Source organism: Dermacentor andersoni, chromosome 1, assembly GCF_023375885.2.
Source record: "Dermacentor andersoni chromosome 1, qqDerAnde1_hic_scaffold, whole genome shotgun sequence".
NCBI lineage: Eukaryota > Metazoa > Arthropoda > Arachnida > Ixodida > Ixodidae > Dermacentor > Dermacentor andersoni.
In genome coordinates this window covers 27,697,259-27,721,856 of record NC_092814.1, presented here as the reverse complement: position 1 = coordinate 27,721,856, position 24,598 = coordinate 27,697,259, and positions in this window count along the sequence as shown.

Here is a 24,598-nt window from a genome sequence, read left to right as displayed (position 1 = left end):
GTTTCGCACTTGAACTCGACATCCTATTTAGTTAGACGTGTCAGCGGCTCAGCGATGCGAGAAAAGTCCTTGACAAAGCGCCTATAGTAGGCACACATTCCAAGGAATCTACGCACTGCCTTCTTGTCGATGGGCTGCTGGAACTTTGCGATGGCAGCTGTCTTCTGCGGGTCGGGGAGAACTCCAGATTGACTGATGACGTGGCCGATGACCAGAAGCTCATCGCAAGCGAAGCGGCACTTTCCCGGCTTCAGAGTGAGCCCTGGTGACTTAATGGCCTCTAGTACTGTCGGAATCTGCCTAAGATGATCGTCAAAATTTCCGACGAAGACGACGACGTCATCCAAGTAAACAAGACAGGCCTGCCACTTCAATGCTGCCAACACCGTTTCCATGACGAGCTGGAACGTTGCAGGCACCGAGAACAGTCCGAATTGCATGACCTTGAACTCGTAGAGGCCGTCTGGCGTGATGACGACAGTCTTTTCGCGATCTCTCTCATCGACTTATATTTGCCAGTAACCAGTCTTGAGATCCATGGACGAGAAGTATTTAGTGTTGCAGAGCCGATCGAATGCGTCGTCTATCCGTGGGACGGCATATCCGTCCTTCGTGATTTTGTTCAGTCGACGATAATCGACGCAGAAACGTAAGGTTCCATCCTTTTTCTTCACCAAGACAACAGGAGATGCCCACGGGCTTTTCGACGGCTGGATGATGCGGTGGCGCAGCATTTCGTAGACTTGTTGTCTTATAGCTTTACGTTCTCGCATCGAAACTCGGTAAGGGCTCTGGCGGAGTGGGCGAGCGCACTCTTCGGTTATTATGCGATGCTTTGCAACTGGTGTTTGTGGAATCCTCGATGACGTCGAAAAGCAGTCTTTGTAACGCCGGAGAAGACTTCTGAACTGCTGCCGCTTACTCATGGGGAGACTTGGATTTATGTCGAAGTCTAGTTCGGGAACTATGGTCGTCGGGGTAGAAGCGGCATAATCCTAGAAGACAAACGCATCGCTGGTTTCCACAATTTCCTCGATGTAAGCGATTGTCGTGCACTTGTCGATGTGCTTGAACTCCTGGCTGAAGTTCGTTAGCATCACTTCCACTTTCCCTCCGTGCATTCGAATGATCCCTCTTGAGACGCAGATTTCAGGGTCTAGCAGTATACGTTGGTTGCCCTCGATGACGCCTTCTACGTCTGCGGCTGTTTCGGTGCCGACGGAAATAACAATGCTGGAGCGAGGCGGGATGCTCACTTGATCTTCGAGCACATTCAAGGTGTGGTGACTACGAGAGCTTTCAGGCGGTATCGCTTGATCTTCCAACAGCGTTATCGACTTCGACTTCAGGTCGTTGATTGCACTGTGTTGGTTAAGGAAGTCCAAGCCGAGAATGATGTCTCGTGAACACGGTTGGAGAATAAAGATGATCCAGTCGACATTATGAAGTGTCCTCCAGTGGTCCGAATTTGAGGGTCTTCCCACGCAGTCTTAGCTTTCTTCAACTGGGCGGCGATGGGTCACTCATGACGGAGTAATCGGCTACTGTGCCCACCAAGACGGTGACTGCCTGGCCGTAGAGAAGCACGTCGAGATTGGTGGTTCTTTGTCTTGCATTGCAGTTAAGTCTTGGCGTCGGATCACGGCTGCGTCACATTGATTTTTGACTGGTACGTGTCGTCGTCAAGTAGACTTTCGTCGGCATACTCTTTGCATCCAGACTTCGTCGGGATGGCGTCGTCTCGTTGATATGTCGTCGACAAAAGATTTTTGGCGTCTGCGTCGACGGCGGAGGACCTTCGTTAGTTCGACGGACAGCAACGGCACCTCCATCGGTAGCTGCTTTTAGTTTACGGATATGGGCTCGCAAGGCGGCCCCGCGCTTGGCCAGCGTATGGTCGGCGTTACGGCGACAGATAGCGGCATGCTGAGAGCGAACGGGTTGGTCATCGAGAACTCCACAGAGTGGCGGCGATTTAGTCGGCGATGTCACGTGGACGCTCTCCAAGCTATGGACGCGAGGAGAACCCTCTCAGTCCCAAGTTGTGATATGGGCATCGGCGGTACACACAGTGATAGCAGAGCGGGCGGTGGTCGGTGGCTGTTAGGGTTGGCGTCTGACACCACGTGGCGAAAGGAATTTCATCCGACCATCTTCGTCGAAATGAGGCGTGACTTCTCCTGCGATGGTTGGCGTCCCGCACCTCGCGCACAAAGAGCTTTCTCTCACCCGACCTTCTTCCACGAGGCATCGTCGAAATGAAGCGTGACTTCCTAATTCGCCATGGCCGTTTCGAGTGTCTACCTGTCTGCCGGAAGCCCCGCAGTGTACAGGCCTCTTTTGTGCGCGTGCGCGCGCGTGTGTGTGTGTGTGTGTGTGTGTGTGTGTGTGTGTGTGTGTGTGTGTGTGTGTGTGTGTGTGTGTGTGTGTGTGTGTGTGTGTGTGTGTGTGTGTGTGTGTGCGCGTGTGTGCGTGTGTGCGCGCGTGCGCGCGTGCGCGTGTGCGCGTGTGCGAGTGTGCGAGTGTAGAGAGGCCCTTTCCTCGAATTGGACCTAGAAGAGAACTTCCACGAACCCGCAACGCGCAGAAGCGGCGGACAGGCGTCTACAATTCCGGGAGGCGGGACGACTTCTTCCTTTCAGCAGGCTCGGTATAACCAGAGGAGGAGGGGCCCTCTTTCTGTGCCGGTCACGTGAAATCGACGGAAGCAAGATCCCGCGCACGATTGTAGAGAGCCTATTTAAGGGCCTTCGAAATGTACTTTTATACACTTCTTGCTCTTCTCATTTTCTTTCATCTACCTTTGAATAAACCGCGCAAATTTCGCACTAGAAATTGTCTCGCCCTTGCTTGGTCGACATGGTCTACCGGATGCCCGAAGCCCGCTGACAACGCCACGCTACCCAATAAGTAACGTCGGTCGAGCTTCGATAGGCAGGCGCCGCTATTTCCCGGCAGCAGTACGATACGCTACCCTGGAGTACGCAGCATGGGCTCGCAAATATCCGTCTTCCTCTCGTAGCTGCGCTGGGCGATGGGTTGGCGTAATTGACTGAACTGCGGCGTTACGGGGCCCTGGCGCGGTCGCGGAGAGGGACCTTGACGGCGGGCGACGGCGGCGTAGGTCATCGCTTCCGGCTGGGGCTGCGGTGATTGCGGTTGCGCCTCAGTAACTCCAAGCGAACACTGAACCTCTTCTTTGACGATGTCGGCGACTGAGGTCACTTGAGGCTGCGACCTTGGAAAGAGCTTCTGCAGTTCCTCGCGAACGACCGCTCTGATGGTCTCTCGCAGGTCCTCGCTGCCGAGTGCTCGAACGTCGGTGTAGTTTGTGGTCAGCCGTCGGCGGTTATATTGCCTTGTCCGCATATAGAGCGTCTTCTCAAAAGTTATGGCCTCGGAAATTAATTCGGCAACGGTCTTAGGCAGGTTGCGTATCAATCCGGCGAAAAGCTCTTGCTTCAAACCGCGAATCGGGAAGCGAACTTTTTCCTCTTCCGACATGTCTGGGTCGGCGTGTCGGAAGAGGCGAGTCATCTCGTTCGTAAAGATCGCGATGTTATCGTTCGGCTGCTGCATACGGGTTTCCAGTAGAGCTTGGGCTCGCTCTTTGCGCAGGACGCTCTTAAACGTCTGCAGGAAGCCGCTGCCGAACAGGTTCCATGTAGTTAGGATTGATTCCCGGTTCTCAAACCTCGTCCTGGCGGCCTCTACTAAGGCGAAGTACACATACCGCAGCTTATCGTCCGAATTACAGTAGTTCAATGCAGCGACCCTTTCAAATGTTTCTATCCAGTTATCCGGATATTCAAATGATGATCCATGGAAGGCCGGTGGCACCCTGGACTTTGCAGCACGACGGGGTACGCTCCGGCTGCCATTGTGGTTAACTTGGCGACGATCTTCCTGGTCGTCTCAGGCAAACGTCCGTGCTTCGGGACAGTCCGTGCCGCCTGCGGCTACCTCGCTGGTTCTTGGCGATATTGGTGTTGTCTTCCGCGTTCGGGCTTGGGTTATGGCATTGTGGGGGCGTCCGGTAGATGAATGCAGAGCACCTCCACCAGCTGTCACGAAGTAGTGACGGTAGAGAACACAATAGCAATACTGTGAATGACAAAACTAACTTTTGTTGGGCGAACCTGTGCCCACAAAAACTGGTTGCACTTAAAGAACAACAATTGCGGCGAACACAGTCGGCAATCGTCGAAATCTGATCTCCCGATCACGCGCGTCGGCTTTTAAACTCGAGCCATCAAACGTTCCAGAGTAATCGCTGGTGCCCGCGTGTCTTCCAGAAAGTTCTACACCATTCGCGTCGCGCATACATGCAATCAGATTACACGAGGTTCGGCGACAACAGACAGCGGATAGAAGCATTGATAACATTCCAGAAACTTCCGATACATGCAGGCGCGTCCCGCGCTGAGCGGGAACATTTTTTAAGGTATACGTCCTCACTTGCGGAAATAAGCGCGCGCAAGGCGGCGCGTTTAAAAACTCGCGCCGCGTTCCGAAGGGCGCACCACTGCGCGTTCGCGGTCGCGGAGGGCGGCGGGCACGCGAGAGTTCTCGCCTTCTCTCCAGATGCCTCGGGAGCCCGCGAGAATTCGCGCACGTTTCCGCACGTTTCTGTGGTTGTTCCTCCCCGGCTGCTGGGACACGGCGTGCGCGCCGGTCGGGCTCGCCGGCGAGATCATTGACCTCACCGCCCACGTGACGACTTCGGCGCCTGAGATTGGCTCGCTCGGGTTTGCAGAAATGCGGCGCCGCGAAAAAAATGGATTTAGGACCCATCGTCGGGCGGCACAGAATTATTGCCTAGAAAGCGCCTTTCACGGCGCGCGTTTTTAAGCGCGCCGCCTTGTGCGCGCTTATTTCCGCAAGTGAGGACGCACCTTTAGACGGTGACAAAACGTTCGCCCAAGAAAGATAAACATGGGTGCTATAACGTCAAGTTATTCCAAACTTTTCTATTTGAATTCTGCAATCGGCCCTCCATAATTGGTCAAAATATTTTCAGACCCCCACTTCACCTGTCTCTCACGCAACGTTACGAAAACCGCGATAGCTGTCCATCTGATGTGACGTGTGTAAACTGATTATGCATGATTGAACCGAACAAAAGAAAAATAGTTATTTCTGATTCGACACCTTTTGCCCAGAACACTCTGCCATTGATTTAACGTTTTCGGGCTGCGCCCACTTCGCCTGTCTCTCACGTGACGTCACAAAACCGCGAAAACTCATAACGTCGAAGTGACATCTACGCGCTAAAGACGCATTAATATACAAAAAATTTATTCTTTTTTTTTTAGGATACCCGGAGAATGCTTCGTTCCGAAAGGAATAGAAGATGGATGCCCGCCGATTGCATTGGCACTCGCTACTCGGAGCGGCCGCGGAGCATGGATTGATTTGCGTATAATAAACATTTTTTTCCTGTAGCACTATAACGTTATCGAGCCCTTTCAGCACGCATGCAACATCACTTTGCCAACTCTTCTTTACGGAGGATCCGTTCTAGTAGATGTTAACGATCCGTTGCACACCGCCGCGATTTGCGACCAGCCACCGCAAGCTAAGTAAGGGCAAGCGGATCAATCACACACGCCGGCACCACCCTCTTCATCCGGTTATCTACTTTCACTGTGCTGGCTCGGCCCCATCGAAACCCTCTCCACTTGAGCGTGCTCCTCGCCTCTTGTCAGTCCACTCGATAAGGAAATCTGCTCGATGTAGATAATGCTATTCGCTTTGAAAGCAATAAAAAAGTGACCAGCTGTAAACGAGGAGCACGTTTAATTGACCTGTTCAACTAACGCTGCGGGTTACCGCTTGGTGCTTGCGTCGTGGTAGCGTAAATGTGACGTCACGAGATTGGAATAAAAGCAGATTGGAATAGTTTTACGTTATAGGGCCCCAGGTCCACGTGTCAATATATATATATATATATATATATATAAACGAGAAGAAAGGGGCTTAACCGAGAGGCCCGATTTTTGTTAGTCGTATCATAAGAAGCCAACAAACACTGACACCAAGGACAACACAGGGGAAATTACTTGTGCTTAATAAATGAAATAAAGAAACAATAAATTAACGGAAATTAAAGGGGATGAAAAAACAACTTGCCGCAGGTGGGAACCGAACCCACAACCTTTATGTGTCTACTAGGACACATAAATACCCAAGAAAGTGGATGGGGAAACCGCGCCGCGGTAGCTCAATCGGTAGAGCATCGCACGCGAAATGCGAAGGTTGTGGGTCCGGTTCCCACCTGCGGCAAGTTGTTTTTTCAGCCACTTTAATTTCCGTTAATTTATCGTTTCTTTATTTCATTTATTAAGCACAAGTAATTTCCCCTATGTTTCCTTGGTGTCAATGTTTGTTGGCTTCTTATGATATGACTAATATATATATATATATATATATATATATGAAGATCGAAGAGAAATTCAATTGAACTGTGTTAGTAAATTTCCGTTGCACAACACCAAACGCTAGATAAAGTTCGACTTCGACAGTATGTTAAACACGTGAAGGCGCAAGCCTGCTGCACAACTGGTAGTGGGCCATCTCTCGTCGTTGCGTTGCTGCCGTCCCAGTTCGGCTTCTTTCGCTCATATTTCGACGCTTAGCTGCGGCTTCGCGCGCTCGTGCAGCGGGGTCAGACTCGTGCCGACTACGTTTCTCTTCGACTTTACGTTGCATTCTCTCAGCAGGGGATCGAAACGTGTACGTGTTGTATGGGTGATTTCAGCGAATGTATGAATAGTTCGCTTCACTTTGCTGAGCGCTTGTAGCCTCAGCCTTATGAGCCATTGAATTTTTTGCTTGCTTACGGGGGGTATTAGGCATTGGGAAGGTCTCTGTTTCTGTTGTCTTCTTTTTTTTTTTTTTTTTGTAGCACTACTCAACTAGACGCCGCGTTTCTGTACGTTGTACGCGTGATTCCAATGATTCTATGCAATTTACGATTCACGTTGATAAGTGCGTGTAGGCTCTGCATTACGAGAGGGATGAGCCATTGCATTTCTTGCTTATTTAGGGGGGTATGAGGCAGGCACGTACCCATGTGGGGGGGGCGCCCCCCCCCCCCCCCCCCATAATGAAGCGGACTACCTCATCCCTCTCCGCCCACTCCACCACTCCTCACACACATCCCTAAAGCACCGTCAAATCTATGTTGACACTTGACAGCTATTCGGCGGTCAAGATTTTGCTGCCTGTTTCACTCCTTTTGGGTGGCAGTAGTTAACGGCATGTCCTGGGGTGTAAAGACCAGTTTTCTCATCGATTCGGTGCCCGCGCGATTAACCCGAGATGCGTTCAGTTGTCACCACCTATTAAACGGTCACGCGCATCGCTGTTGCTTCGTTAGTTGAACCTTCTTTGTTCAGACTGATCTACGGAAGTGGAAAGGCATTCGGTTCGTAGTCAGCTGGTCTGTATGCTCGAGGAACGAGTTGCGGCCGCAGAAAACGCGAACTGCGTTTAACTTTTGCTTTTCCTTCATTATTTCCTCGAGTGAGGGCCCGCCGTGACGCTGGCAGATCCTCGGAACCATATGCCCGCGATATGGGTTAGATAAGGTGCAAAATAAAATAATACGAAACAGCGTCCATCATCAAACCCTGCAATAACCCTTAAACCCAAAAGAAATATGACTGTAATCCGTAACCTCGTCTGGTTTTTCCCTGATTGCACAGCACTTTTCGTGCAAAATTGGCAACTGCAAAAAGAGTCGCAAGCAGTTGAGAAGGAAGGAAGGAAGGAAAAAGGGGACAAGGAAAGGCAGGGAGGTTAACCAGTTTAGCTTAACCGATTTGCTACCCAACAAATGGGAGCGGGATGGGGGGGGGGGGGGGTGGATGAAAGATGGGGAGGAGAGAGAGAGAGAGAGAGCACATAACACAGCACACACATCGCCAGTTTCAGTCCGTCACTCTTGCACGGTACGTGACATCGCTGTCACAGCCGCTTGTCCAAGCCCGTCTCTTTCAAAAACCGAAGTAGTCCCTTCGTCGCCTTCAGCTGCGATGTCTTCTGTCGGAGATATGCGCAAATAGTTGCAACTGACAATGGTCTATTGTCAAGGCGCGCTAGAACGGATGCGAGGGACTGTCTCTGAACATTATATTCACGACAGTCGCACAGAATGTGTTCTAGCGTCTCCTGGCAAAGACAGTAGAGAACTTAGGCGATATACTAAGGGAGAGAGCCAAGGAAACAGCCAAACAGGAAGGAAAAGCGAAAATTAACAAATTTAACCATTCTTTATGAAAATATTTATGGATCAACATCTTTTTATTTATGAAGGAGGTAGAGAAAACGCCACCGGAAGTGGAGAACGATTTTGTGTGTTTTGAATGACGCTTCTACAGTTATCAGTCGAGCCGCCTGACGTAGCCACTTCTCTGCTGTGCTTATGTAGATGTTTTTCTAACCTTCCGTGGTGGGCGCAGAGCGTTTAGAACCGCAGCGTCCTGCGCTCTACGCGGCTGTACTGGACTGGCGGCCACGCATCGTTACGCAATTTCCCAAATAACAATACAAGTCGGTTTTGGCACTTGGTAGAGCACTAAACGAGGGATAAAAAAGAAACTGTGATTGTACCGCAAATATATATTCCTCTATAATTCTTCCAGAGCTAATTCAAGAAACGCTACTATAGGCGCATACACCTTAAGTCTGCAGTGAAGCGCGGCCCCGCCCTCATAACCGCTAGTCACTGTTCCTCCGCGAGGCTGCAAATAATTCGTACTTTAAACTTTTCCTGTTACCAAAATAAGGTGGTAACCACAAAAACAAAATTATCAACGCCTAATTTTACACGTTTTCCCTCGCCTAATATAGTGGAATAGCGAAAGCCTAATTCTTCATTGAACTGAAATAAAATGCTTGCATCGCTGCAACTATTGATTGTCAAGTTTCACTTCAGTTGGCAGTGAAATTTATGAGTAAGACGGGATAAACAGTGAGATGAACTGTACCGCAGACTATTGAAGATTGAATTAATTCATTACAGAATTTTACAAGCCAAAAACATGATCAGATTATGAGGCACGCCGTGTTTGGGGAATCCCGAAATTTGGACCAACTGGGGTTCTTTAACATGCGCCTAAATCTAAGTACCACGGGTGTTTTCGAATTTCGCCCTCATCGAAAATGCGGCTGCCGTGGCCACGATTCGATCCTGCTACCTCGTGCTTAGCAGCGCAGCACCATAACCACTAAGCAACCACGGCAGGTAGACTTTCGAAGAGTGAAATGCTCAGACTCCATACACTTTGTATATGTTTGTTGCACATCTCATTGCTTCCGTCGATGAAAACACTCTTCGAGAACAGCAGAGGCTTCGGATGTATCACGTACGACGCCATTTTGAAAAGGCCACAAGAGGGCGATTTTGTTTGGTTTTGTGATTGGCTGGAGGACTAACACAACCCCGCGCGGTCCATATGCCTTGGTTGAAAACTGCTGCTTTTTTTTTTAAGGTTGTATGCTACTACAGAAATCGTTATTTTAAACTTTCGCTTGTTTACTCTTTCTTGGCAGTGTTCTTCCTGCGCTTCTCCCCTGAGCGAGTCAATTTCATGTGGTTCTTTATTTGCCAAGTAAAGGAGAGGTGTATCTCACAGGCGTACCTGTGAGATTCACCTTATTTCATTTGTCTTTTGCGGGTTTACGAGTCTTTATGGCAAATGTCGGGCGTTATTCGTATTTGAACTAGTAAAGGTACCCCCCCCCCTCATTTGCATTGAAAAGTTACCTTGGGTTGGCTCCCCCCCCCCCCCCCGAAATGAAATCCTGGGTACGTGCCCGATATGAGTTATTGTTGATGATGATAGTTTTTGTACCATTCGACTGGACGACACGTTTTCTTCAAGGCCATCGAGGATATGAGCTACTTAAAACTTTCGCCTTAGAAACGCGCGAGGGAAGGACGGGAGGCGATGGTGCGTTGGAGTCCCTGCCCCAGCGCACCGTGGAGCCAACTATCTTGACGGCGTCGTTTCAAGCCTATGTAATGTACTTAACAATAAAAAATGTACAATACAGTATCCTGTAGTAGACAAAAGTGGATGTCGAAAGTTTATAAAGCATTTACGGTGTCTCAACGGGCCCAAACACGAAGAAATCCCTTGTAATATGTGATGTGTTTTTGACTGGTGTTTCCGAAAGGAAATTTTGCATTGATTTGTTGTGGTAATGATCATCCTTCGCATACGAAATTAACGAAAATAAAGTTATGACATAATATTTTATCCTTGTTAACTGATTTAGTGCTTCTCAATTTTTCTTTCACGTGCACCTAGATCTATTACACGAGGGTTATTTCGCTCTGCCCACAGTAGGATGTGTCCACAGTGGGCGGGAATCGAACGAGTGACCTTGTGCTTAGCAGAATGCCATAGTCACAGCGCACCTCAAAAAAGAAAGAAAAGAAGAAGACTGTACCGCTTATTATGTGGACGTTACAGACGCACTCTTCCTACTATTGACCAGAGAAAGGCCTGATTCTGGCCTTAACAGCGGCATACTAAACAGGTCTCCAAGATGTGTGCTATCTCTTGGGACACTCCAACACTCCTTGTCTTCAGTAGTGAAGTACTTTCGCTTTCTATAAAAGAGTATGCAAGGAAACAATTCTACTTCTACCGCAGGTCGTCCATTTTCACGTTTGTTTGTTCGTTTATTAGTTGTTACTTCCGAGTGCCAGTGGCAGCAGCGGTGTAAAGTTATTCCTTCCGCCTGCATCGCAGCCAACGGCGGTCCTGGTGGCTCCTTGGCACTGCGCGCAGTGCGATTGCCGCGGTAGACAGCCGTGGGGCATATAACGCGCCAGGGGGACAAGGTACGGTCTTGTCAACTGCCATTTTTCCCGACTCCTTTGTCTTTCGAATCCTTTTTTTAGTGCACACGGGTCGCGGAAGACAAAAAAAAATAAATAAATAAATGAACTAGCAATAAACTAGGCGCATGGTTGAAATATAACCTTGTCCAGAAGAAGAACAACAACAACAAAAGAGAGATAAGGGAACTGAAAAGGTCCTTGCGATGTGCCAGGATACCCGTGAGGATAAAGCCGTCCACGCACTCCTGCTCTTTTCTGGTGTCGTCGAGTCACGTCCCGCTTTCCTGACATGATCTCGCTTCCTTACTTCCCCAACATGAAACGGGAAGAGTGGATGTTTTTGTTTCTCCTTCGTATCTTTTGCTTTATTATCACGCAGAACGCGGGTGGGGGGGATGGGGGAGGCATTAGGAAATGGAATTTCGCTCCGAACGCGGTGCTACCCTACGTCCACACTGGGTACGGAAGGCGTCTCAGAAGAATATGGATAGGCAAAGACCACCTGCACTCATGTCGTACGTCTTCCGTGTTCGCGCCATGTACATTTTCCGCCCGCTTTCTCCTCTTCGTTGAGCGAAACAGCCTATTCCACACGCTACTTGCTTCGGGCTCCCGTTTCCGGGCTTTAAACGCTCACTGACCTGCCGAATCCCGCCCAGGGTTTCGCACTTTCGTCGCCTTATGTTTTATGCCTTGATCTTCAAATTTCTACCGACGACGCGTACTGGCCCTCCTTTTCTTTGGTTCTCATGTCTTTATTTATTCGGTGTTATTATGTTGTTGTTGTTGTTTTTTGCGTAGGGTTGGCAAAGGATGCTTCCGCTTTTCCTTTCCGCACTTGTGAGACGGGCGACAGAAGAGTGAGACCGAGCGGAAGCTGTCCACACTTTGGTAAAGGAGCTCTGTAGCGCGTCGGCATAGCTGGTATTAGACTGCAGAGAGCACGCGTAAGCGTTTCTGCGTAAACCTTTGTTTGCTTTCAGAAAGCTTTTTCACCCAGAAAATCCCCTGAGTGTCAAAAAAAATTTTTAAGTACTGTGCAACGCATGGGTGGCACGATTACTTCACGAGTGATTCCTGGTATCCCAGCGCATGCGAACAGAATGGCGTTGAAGAAAATACAGAAATGGATAGCTAAAAGAAATAAGCCAACTAAAAGAAAACATTGTAGGCCAGCTGCATAGAATTAAAGACATGGTAGGAAAGAAACGCTAGAATGAATAGCGTTCTGTATTCGGTAAAGGGAAGGTTGTATGTACGGAGTATTTTCGTGACCCCTGCCTAAAATTCCTTAAAATAAATATAAAAATCTTTGCCCAAGTGAAATATCTGGAAAGGTGCATATGAGAAAGCCCTTTATATGTTCTGATTTTTCTCGTTCGTGTTACCGGTAATAAGGAGCTTTACACAACAGAAGTACTGTCCTGACGATTTCATGTGATACCATTTTTAAAACGTGCAATGCACCTTCTCCTAAAGCTTGCGCCACGACAAATCTCTCACATTGTTTCCGTATAAAATCAAACTGAGTGCCTGGGGAGCACAGGGAACCACGTATGCAAAAAGCGTAAGCTAATGACGTCTTGCGACGTCTCCATGTCTGCACTACGCAAGCCGAACCATCTCTTATATTTACGTGGTGAGTCGGCCTCACAGCGCTTGCTGTGGCCACCGATGCGTTAAAACGACGCTGGTCTTTGTAGCTATGCGCTGCTGATCGACCTTGTCAGGAGCTTTCTTTGGAAGCGCGTTCCTTTTACGGCGTCTTTCTCCGGCTGAAGATGTGTTTTTTTTTTGCACTGTGTGCCCGTTGTACCATACCAGAGAGTGATCGCGCTCCTTTAACCATTTCCGTTAATATCCTGCATGCCTGACATTCAGCGTTTGCTTATATGTCTGAAGGCGCTTTTCTCCTTATATGAAGTGTTCCTATCATAGAACGCTTGTACCCTTGTCTCGCTTTGTTTCTTTCCAAAATATGGGAGCTGCCTTTCCTTTGTTGCGGCAATGGATGAAGAAGCCCTCGAGGACCTTCCTGGCACCCAGCCAGTCCAGGAAACGTGGAAATGCGTCAAGTGACACAGACAGCGAGGCAACCGAGTTTTACTCGGACAGCGTCGACTCGTCGGACGACGTTTCACGCTTGTCATCAGCCGAACTACAAAAAGAAGACTGCTACGGAGGTCATCGTCGCCAAGTGTCTCCACCGTGAAGACAACACCACAGCGCTGGCCGTACACTATGCTCTTTATGCCTGTGGACCCCGTGTCCAATCTCCGACTCCTAAACAGGCAAGTACTTTCTGCGTTTCTTGAGGGAATCGCGCCAACGAGATAAAAGACGTGAGAATAAACGCATGGAAGAATGTCCTCGCAGCAGATGTTCTACACCGTAGTGCCCCTGCAAAGCCTGCGGCACGTAACGCAAGTCGACAAAGTGCAAACGCGATCCATGATACCTACAGGCTGCAATGGCACTGTCGGCTTCATTTATGATGTAGATATATCTATACCAACCGACGACTTACCAATATTAATAAAGCCAACTACATAAGGCACTCTTCTCACGCACATCACTAGGCTTGGCAACACACGTTGCCTGAAGCTGTGGTTTGAGGGAGACAGCCTTCCCACACACGTCAAATTTGGCCACGTCCGCCATCCAGTCCGCCCATACGTACCGAAGCCCCTGCAATGCTACAAATGCTGAAAGATGGGACACGTAAAAGTTGTCTGTAGGAATAACCTCGTGCCACGGTGCGGTGAATCTCATTCAGCAGATGCCTGCCGCGCAACTGTGTTGAATTGCCCTAACTGCCATGGTACTCATGAGGCCTTATCAAATGATTGCCCGCGGGTGAAAAACGAGCGAGCAGTACTCAAACGTATGGTACGAGAACATTCATCACACAGAGAGGCTGCCACTACTCTCAGGCGACGACGACATCGCCACCGAAGAGCATCACTAAGAGTTGCATCTACCGATGGAGATACCCCATCTTCCGGCAAAGCGGCTACCATATCAACGCCGACTTCCACAAAGACGGACACTGCAAAAACGAAGAAAGGGGCAAGACTCGCACCTCCTGAAGAGTGGCCTACACTTCCACGAGCACAACTTGCCTAGGAGTCACATCAAACTGCGCCGCCCTCAATGACCTCACGAACCGCGGATGCGACGACGACTGAGGATCGCCAAGTCATAGTGAGGCTGAAGTCACTTATGGACGCCATGCGCATTCTACTGAGCAGCATGAAAACCCCGTCGGTACAGAGCGCACTGCAGGTGCTGGACACCTTGAGTGGGGTGCTTGCGGCTCTAGGGTAAAACCACGGCCCGAGAGATGCCGTCGTTTCACGAGGAGGTTAAGAATGCATCTGTCTTTCAGTGGAATGCCAGAGTGCTTAAGTCGCGTACGTCCGACTTTAAACAGTTTGTCTTTACGCACCAATTCCCCATTATCGTGACTTGCGAGCCCAACCTGTCAGCTCCGATCAGACTGTCCGGTTATGAGGGCTTTATGTCCTCTACCCACGGAGAGTGCAGCAAGGTTGTTGTCTTTATACGCCGTGACTTGACTTATGTGCATCACACAGTGCCTCCTGACGAAGCAAATGAATACGTTTGCTCAACAGTGAAGAACAAAAACCTCACGTTCACAATTATTGGAGCCTTTTTATCTCCAACAAGCTGTATAGATTGTGAGCGCTTACGGGGAATTTTGACATCGACTCCACAGCCGTGGGTGATCACTGGCGGCTTTAAGGCCCACCATTACCTATGGGGAAGCTCCAAAGTGAACTCTAGAGGCAGAACGTTGGTGTCCTTTGCCTCTGAACGCGAATTTTGCCTGTCAAATGATGGAAGCCCTACTTATCTGCGTGGATCAGTGTATAGTAGCTGCTTGGACCTTACCTTCGTTTCACGTTCGCTTTCGAGAAGAGTGCACGGGTTTTTGGATTTAGAAACGCGGGATAGCGACCACATCCCAACCTATTTGAAGATCGAAGGTTTGACCAGCTCCAAGTCCTCCAGAACCGTCCAGCGCGCCGATTGGCCTAAATACAATATAATCATGGAAGAGTGTTGTCGTGACGGGACTTCCTATAACCTACAGGGCGCGATGAAGAATGTCATACAAACAACCACGCATTCGCTTTCGAAGAGTTCTTCCCGCACCGATTTCGACATCGAAGTAGCGAAACTTCGAGCAATTCGCCGTCGTGCGGAGCGAAAATATAGACGCACGAAGTCCAATCATGATTTGAGATTGGCTAGACGAACACAACAGAAAATACAGCGTCACATGAGCAAGTTGGATTCGCGACAATGGGTATGCTTTTGCGAGTCCCTGGATCCGCGAAAACCTTTGTCGCTTATATGAAGGACTGTTCTTGGCCTACGCACAACCTTTGGTCAGCACCACCCGTTTAAATCTCTGGCACTCCATCTACAATGTAGAGATATTGACGTCGCTGAATCTTTCTGCAGAAAGATTGCTGGCGAAGCAAATTCCGACGGAACGGGTACGGGAACGCTCGACCACCTACTGTTCTCACGCGATCCCCGCGTGGAATGCCCTTTTTCTATGGAAGAACTAGAAGCTGCGCTGGCTTTGTACAGGCGTTTTTCAGCGCCAGGATCTGACGGCATCCCATACCGTGCCCTGTGTAACCTAGGAGACCAAGCTCGGAAGGCACTCTTGCTCCTATACAACGACTCCTGGCAGACGGGTAAGGTTCCGCAAGAATGGAAGTCAACTCGCTTCATTCCACTTCTCAAAGCTGGCAAGTCGCCTTTCGACATTTCCTCATACCGTCCGATTGCACTTGCCAGCTGTGTTGGAAAAACAATGGAAAGAATGATTTTAACACGTCTGGAATGGTACTAACAATACTATGAAATCTACCCAGATGCTATGGCCGGATTCAGGCGTGGCCGTTCGTCAACAGACAACTTTGTTGACTTGGTAACATTTGAGCAACACCAAAAGGCCTGTAAACAACCATCTGCTGCTCTGTTTCTAGACGTTAAAGGGGCTTATGATAATGTCACCCATGAAGCCATCCTTAGCACGTTAGAAGCCGTCGGACTTGGGGGTAAGATATATATGTGGGTGTGCAACTACTTACAGAGGAGACCATTCTACGTGCACACAGAAAATGGCCCGACATCCGAGCATTAGAGTAGCCGAGGAGTTCCTCAAGGGCCGACGCTTTTCAATCTCACCCTCAGTGGATTAGTTAGCACCGTACGACTTTCCACCTGTGCGGACGACATCTGCATTTGGGCATCAGGTGTGACAAGACGTCAGCTTCGCGCTCGGCTTCAGAAGGCAGCCACAATGACATCGTGCTATCTTCGTGGACAAGGACTTGAAATTTCATGCGGGAAGTGCGCAATGGTGGCATTCACGAGGAAGCCAATGTCTGGTTACGGCGTATCTATTAACCGACAACTCATGCCATACAGCAGAAGTCACAGGTTCTTGGGAGTCGTAATTGCCAGAGACCTGTCTTGGACTCCGCACGTGAATTACGTGAAAAAACAGCTGACTGCTATCTGTCACCTGTTCAGGTTCCTTGCAGGAAAAAGGTGGGGAGTATCTATACACGCTATGTTATAGTTGTACATGGCGTTGTTCGTTGGATTCCTGCGGTAGAGCCTGCCTGCAATATCCAACACCTGCAAGACTAACCTGCATACGATTCAGAGCATTCAAGTCCAAGCCCTTAAGATATGTCTTGACTTACCACGCATTGCATCAATGGCTAAAACCATTGCCTTTGCGCAGGATTACCCAATCACGACGCGTATTACCGTTGAGGGAATGCGTACGCATCTCAGGCATTATGCTAGGACTCCTTCCCACCACTTGGTGAGCCTCACTGCTGCAAGGCCCTGCTCGACATTTAGCGGTACTGTCACTGCACATCGTGCGTCGTTTACTTCAGGGTACGCACCTTCGGCCAAGCCAGTGTTTTCTACGTTGTGTTTGAGCCGTCCACAAGTACATATAATGATTCCAGGACTACAGAAGAAGACAGATCTACCGGCCCCTGCTCTAACACAGCTGAGCTTACTTCTTTTGCATGAAAATTACAGCAACCACGTGCATATCTATACAGATGGATCGACTACGTCGTGCAGTTCTGGTGGTGAGGGGGTTAAACCAACGCGAGGAATGACACTGCGGTTAAAGACATCGCATGTCACGACCTCAACGGCGGCAGAACTAACGGCCCTTCGTCGAGCACTGGAATTTATTGATTCAGAAGGACCTAGAAAATGGGCCGTGTTTTGTGGTTCAAAACCAGCATTACAGTGTACGCAGTCAGTTCTCGGACACGGATGGCATGACCAATTGACATACGAAATCGTGAAACTTTACCATCACGTCCAACAAAAAGGTCATGAGGTCGTTTTTCAATGGGTAGAATCAGTGGCAATGGTTCCGCCGATAACGCTGCTCGCACAGCATATCAAGAGTGTTCCAATTCACAGTGTTCCAATTCCCCTTTCGAGGACAGACGCCGCAAGGCAGCTTCGATACCTGGCACGCCGTCTTTCACTCGTGGAACTCGCCAAACTTACGACTGAAACGACTGTGTAGATTAAACCCCTCCCTACAACTCCGACCTCCACTCGGACTTACTCAACGTGAAGCAACACTTCTCTGTCACCTTTGGTTAGGAGTTGCCTTTACAAAGGCATACTCTACATTAATTTGAGTGACTGACACGGCAGCATGCGAGGTCTAAGGAACCGAAGAAAATATTGACCACCTGCTGTGCCACTGTCCCCGATATGCCTCCGAAAGACAATAACTTGCCAAAGCTTTCCAAAAACTGGGCAGTCGGCCGCTTTCTGTACAGGTGCTGCTGGAACACCGCCCCCATCGCTCGATCGTCGGCCCATAAAGCGGTGAAGGCGCTTTTGTGCTGCTTAAGGACGACAGGCTTGTGCTACCATCTGTGACTATTCATGCAATTTCTGTAAAACCAGACGCGTCAGTGAACTCACCGCAATTTTCTTCTTTCCTTCCCTCCTCTCTCTCCCTGTCATCTTTGTTTTCCCCTTTCCCATTCCCCTGGTGTAGGGTAGCCAACCGGGCGTTATTCTGGTTAACCTCCCTGCCTTCTGCTTTTCTCTTTCCCTCCTTCTACTTTATTAACTGTATGAAGAGATACCATGCAAGAGCAGATCCCTTCCATTCGTCTTCAAAAGAAATGGTACCTGGTACCTAGTGAGGGGCCACCTTTAAGAGATAGCGTCTGATTGTTTCAAAGTAGTTTTCGGAATGTGATTCGTTCATTCCCTTTTAATGCCACTGTACCAAAGCATTAAGAAATAGGGCACTAACATGTTGTTACGTGTAAAAAGACAGAGATGAAAGAGGCTATTTACAGGCTATTTACACTGGAGCCAGACAGCCAGGCCGACACTCGCCCGCGCCAAGGCACAGACCAACTTCATCGTCGTTTTCGCGGCGGCTCGTCTCTTGAGTATCTCCCGATAATATCGTATAATATCAAGGTAGTAAGAGAGCTCCAAAGTGTTTTTCATCCCTACCAATACAAAAAAATGAAGCGGTTTTTTAATTTTTCCTGGACAACACACAATCGTGTCTCGTAATATATTCTTAATACAGCTTTTAACGTCCTAGGAGAGAGCATTTGTCAAGATGCTGTGGGTTGTATTTTCTCCCTGAGAAATTTCCATCACTAAATTACAGACCTAGAATGTGAGCCTAAACAATGTCGCACGACATGTTAGCATGCTAATCTCACTTGGTGCTTGTACAGGCTCAGCTGATGTATGCATTGGTCTCGCACCGGTAGTCCGCGTTGTATAAGTTATAAATGGAGTGCTGACCAAAGCAACTCGACACCATTCCAAACAATAGCTTGTAAGAAATTGCAAAAATATAGGCCTTTCCAAAAGTGAGTGCCTGCCAGCTTTTATACAGGCCTATATGATATTAACTGTAACTGCGGCTGAAGAGAGCCTTGCAAACGAAAGTTTCGGTTTCTCAAGAAGATTTTGCGATTTGTACTGCGCTTGCTTGGGTAATAATATTAGTGTATGCTGCAGACAGCCATGTCAACGTGCTCACTTTCGTTGGCAGGACGCATCTCTTCCCGAACGTGGACAGACCTGAAGGAATGGAAGCGTTTGATGACAGTCCAAAACAAGGCACGTGCAGGCAAACGGCTACCTGGAGTACACAGTAAGAAACGGCATGTGGGGCTACTTGAGCAGTGCCTCAACACATACCTTTCGGCTACCCGAAACGCTTGTCTTGCATGTGCAGCTATTCCACTGATGAGATTAAGTCTACCCTTTGGCCAGTATCCAAGCAAAGCAGCACTTTTGCACCTAGGGGAAGAAGTTCGCTCAAAACTTGAATACGCCTCTGCCATTTGGGATAACAATCAAGCATCACTAACCGTAAACCTTGAAGCAATTCAAAATCGAGCAGCTCGCTTTATTTTATCTAACTATTCCCGCCATTCCAGTGTTACATGCATGAAAAAAAAAAAACCTGAATCTGCCAGTTCTTTCATTACGCCGCAGATGTGCTCGTCTTTGCCTATTTCAAGAAGGTTAATCACTCTAACCACGTGCTCAAGAATCAACTTATCACCCCACCTTTCTACGTTGAATCCCGTTCCGACCACAGAAATAAATTTGCCGTCCCATCCTCCCTAACAAACAAGTATCACGATTCTTTTTTACCCCGTACAAGTGTCGACTGGAACTACCTTCCTGCTTCCATCATTCAGACCACAGATATATATTCATTCAAAACAGCAGTCTACCACGCTATCGTTTAACGTTGTCTGCATACCATTGTCTGCATATTACATTGTTTTATTATGTACCACTCCTTTCTGTAGTGCCTTAGGGCCTTCAAAGTATGTATAATAAATAAATAAATAAATAAATAAATAAATAAATAAGTGCCAGTGTTACACAACTTTCATAACCGCAACTCCTCCTTTTAATGCGAAACATTTATATGATTGACGGAATGGGCCCAATATATTTGGCTCTAAACTTTATATCCTACTCTGCTAACTGCATTTGAAATTGGTAACTGAGACCTAAAAGTAAGAGTAACTAACTTGTTCAGGCAATGTTGTTCCTAACTATACTGTTACCAACTGCAGTAATACCAAGATAGGGAGGGCTGTGACAAGTAGGTAGTAATTACGAGATTTCATTTCTTAAGAGGGCAGTGGTTGTGCATCTCGACGCGATCAGCCTCGCCGTGCCTTTCTCACTTTTTTTGAAAGGCACTGAAGCAGGTTTCCACTTGTAACTTATCCGTTGTTTAGCTGTTCGAAGATCGGGCATTATTCCATCTATTTTTGATAACATTCTTATACTAGCGTGTCCTGCTCTGATTTTTCCTATTCCTACTGCCTCACCAGTTCTTTTGTCGTTGTTTCGCCTTATTATTTAAGATCTATCAGCCTGTTATTTCTTTTCTATTTTATTTTCCCTTCTTCCTATCTGCCATTTCTATGTTTCTGTGCCCTAGCTCCTTCTTCAAGAGTAAACAGGCCTTGTGCCACTGCAGGTGGCAGCGGAGCCAGCCTCCTCCTTGCTTTCTTTCTCTCCCTCCATAAATATATATAGTATATATATATATATATATATATATATATATATATATATATATATATATATATATATATGCTTTCTAACTTAATAATAATAATAATAATAATTTGCGGAAGTAGAGAGGAACTATGAGAAGACTGGAGAGGAGTGCAGCTAAAGAAACGAGGCCCAAGAGACAGTACGAAGAAAATAAGAAACGTTGAAAGACACATATAACATGAAGAAAATTACAGTTATATAAGCTCTGCATTTTGTTGAAAGGGGAGTGTCTGCCGAAAGAGGCAGGAACGTGGAAGGGTCTATGGTGCCTTGTTGTCTTGTGCGGAACCAGCAGTGAAACATAAGCTACTATACATCCCAACATGTCATAGTTCCATGAATGATAGTGCCACATGGTGTACGTGGCACAGCAAGGGGACTGAAGAAGAGGAAAACGAGAGAAAGGGCAAGGCACGACTACATCTGCAGGTAAGTGATGGAAGTATACGATAACTATTCAAGTCTGAAAAATTGTTCATGCGCAAGGTCAGAAAACGACATTTACATTTGCTCGTGAACACTTTTCTGTGCGCGCTCAATTAGTATGCTGTTTGAATTGCGTGTGCCATTCCATACCACTGACACGTATTGAAATAATGGGAGGCATACGGATGCGAACAACTTGAAGAAAGGAAATGGTGTACGGAAATATCTTGTAAGTCTGCTGACGGAACCCAGCGTTCCCAGGCCTCACAGTGGGCGGAGAAGTTTAAGGTAATATCAAAAAGCACGCCGAGGTTACTTATTTAAACAACTCCGGTCAACATTGCACACACCACTAAATAAGGGAAGATGTTATTATCGGTTTTACATGAATATGGCCAAAATTCTGGTTTTAGATGAACTTATAGTGAGCCCATTTAATTGCCACCCTTCAGAGAGCGAGGATAGGTCGTACTGTAGAGCGCGACAGTCCTCAATACTGTATATATTCCAAAATATTTTGATCTCATCAGACTAAATAAGAAATTATGACTTATGTATGGTGGAAGGAATGTCATTGATAAAAATTAAGAAGAGAAGCGCATCTATAATGATAGCTCGTACAGACAGAATACGATTTTTTAAACAATGCTTTACTTTCTATCGACCTAATAGAGAGCCTGCTATAGGTGCAGAGGCTAAAGGCTTAAAATGCCTGACAAAAGCCTCTGACCCTTTACAGTTTGGCAAGCGGTTTTAGGCAAACATGCCAGTCATGCTTTCATCACAAACGAAAAAAAAAACACGGAAAAAAAACACCGAATATAACCATCTTACACTTCTAGAAGAACAGTATCAATGTATATGCATGTCTATATTACTTACATACTGTATGAAGTACATATACACATTAAACGTACATTTCACGTGCGTGTTTTTATTATTATTATTATTATTATTACTATGCAACCATGTTCATACAACATGCGAAGATATTTGTATACACACATACATATTGCACACGTCTGTATATTTACACACTCCAAAAAAATCAAATAGTAAGCGGATAAAGATCCGCAGTAAACATTATTGCTGAGAGTACTTTAATTCAGAAATGATTATTAAATTTTTATGTTATTTTTGAAAATATTTATAGTGGTACTGAAATTCAATTTTTGTTCGACCTTATTTAATACATCAGCTACCTGATATTCCATTTTCTGTCGTCCGTATTCAGTTGGCATTTTGAAGTGCGTCGTTTCTGGAATCTTAGACAATAGCTAGGAATTATTTCATCTTTTGTGTAGAGCTTGTTTTTGTGTATTGATTGCAATAGCTTGAAATAATATAACTGGTCTGCCCGCAGTATACCATGTTTTATAAATAAGTGAGCCGTTCTTATATCTTGCACTTTACGAAAATAATTTTCAAAAGACCGTAAAATCTTTTTTTTTTGAAGTATAACAAGCTTGTTATAATTTGTTTTTGTAGTGGTACCCCAGACAAGTAAACCATACGTAAGTTTGGAATAGAAAAGAGAATAATAAAGAGTTCGCTTTAGCCAGAGTGGTATAAGGTTGGTTATCCTGTAATCTGAAATGAAATAATTTATGTGTGTAGTCCAAATTAGTTTGTCTTGAAACCATACCCCGATCAATTTTCTTTTCAACATGTTTAATTAGGCTTTGTTCAAATTTTATCATTACGTTTCTGTACAATGGTTTGTTGATAGGACGAAATATCATGTATGTAGTTTTGGAGGCATTTAATGTCAGCTTCTTCCGCTGTAGCCATCTGGATAGATGAAAAAGATATGCATTGGCATCGCGTTCAACTGTTTGATGCAAGGTTATGGGAGGAAAAAAATATATTTGTCTCATCTGCATACGTGATGACGTCAGAGGTACCAGAGATGGAGACAATATCATTTATAAAGATGATAAATAATAGTGGCCCAAGTATGGATCCCTGAGGGACGCCTTGTTGTATTTTCATTTCCGTTGAAAATGCTCCGTCATTCTTTACAAGTTGAAAATGATCAGATAAGTAGCTTCTGAGCAGATCAAGAGCAACGCCTCGGACTCCATACCGGGATAATTTGTTTAGTAATAAATCGAATTGTATAGAGTCAAAAGCTTTCCTGAGGTCTCGAAACAGACCAAGCGTATATTCCCTATTCTCCATATTTTCGATGATTTTGTCTTTGATATTTACTAGAGCTTGCTGAGTTGATTTGTGCTTCTGAAAACCATATTGACTCTCGGCTATTAGTTGATGTTTTTCAAAGAATACCAGGAGCCGTTCATAAATAACGGCTTCAACAATTTTTGATATTGTGGGAAGTACAGATATGGGACGATAGTTCGATAACTTGTTTACACCATCCCCTTTATAGATCGCAGTAACTGTCGCCATCTTCAACTGGCTCGGAAAAAATACCTTTTTCCAGAGAAAGATTAACAATGTGACTAAGTAGCCCACAAATTAATGGCACAACCAATTTTATTTCAGTTGGCCATATTTCATCGATCCCTGGCGCTACATTATTCCTAAATTATTTTATTAGATTTTATATTTCTACCGGGTCCGTAGGTTGCATGTAGATAGATTGAAAGATTGTATTTGCATTGAGAGCGCCATCATCGCATTCTGTTTCACAAGAAGATGCATAGGAACCGGCGTTAATAAAGTGAGTATTCATAGCATCAGCCAATCTTTCCCCGCGCAGCGTTTCTCCATTTATGGTAAGCTCCTCACAGACATTAGTAACTTTTTCCTTGAAGTGAGCGAGTTCACCCCGACCCATATCTTTCTTTGGTCGTTGTAAATTATTTCAAACGTTTCCTCGCAACATTGGTGCTTTGCTATTTTCAGATCGGACGTCAGGGCGTTTCGGTATTTTTTGTATAGTTCAAATTTATCAGGCGCCCACGCGCTCACAAAGTCATAATATAACTTATTCTTTACTCTGATACGATAATATAAATCTGAGGTAACCGATGGCTTCCTTTGCTTTTTTTTTATCTTGACGGTCACGAAGCAAGACCTATCGAGTAGATAGGTCCTGCTGATAATAATAATCAAATGACACAGCCAGTGGCATTCCTAATAGCCCCGGTCAGCTAATGACGTCATAGCATATTGCCGCTTGGCACTGAATGTCCTATGTGTGTCTCGGAGCAGTACTCGTGCGTCCGTCGTGTAGCTTGTCGCTGCTGCTCAAACGTTTAACTCTTATAAGCAGTTTAAGGCAACGGGTATCAGGCGGAGAGCTTGGAAAATCTTGTTTCCTGCAGCACCATTTCACTTCTGAATAGGCATGAAAATCCAGCATCGGACCTGGTGCAGCGCGTCAGGGAATATGTGAGGATTGAGGTACCGTGAATGATTAAAATGACTCAAAATGAGAAGATGAATCTGCGTAATATGTAGAATAAGCACTCGCATAATAGAATGTGTAGTCACACTTAAGCGTAATGAAAAAAAAAAATCCTGGCAATTTCGCCCTGGGAAGGCGGATGACCAGCAAAGCTGTAAATGGCGTGGTAAGAAAACTTGTGGCAGACTTTATTGCATCACGCATTGTCACTCAGTAACAACGGTCACAATGGATTAGTGGTCGCTTACAATATACACTGATCGGCACAC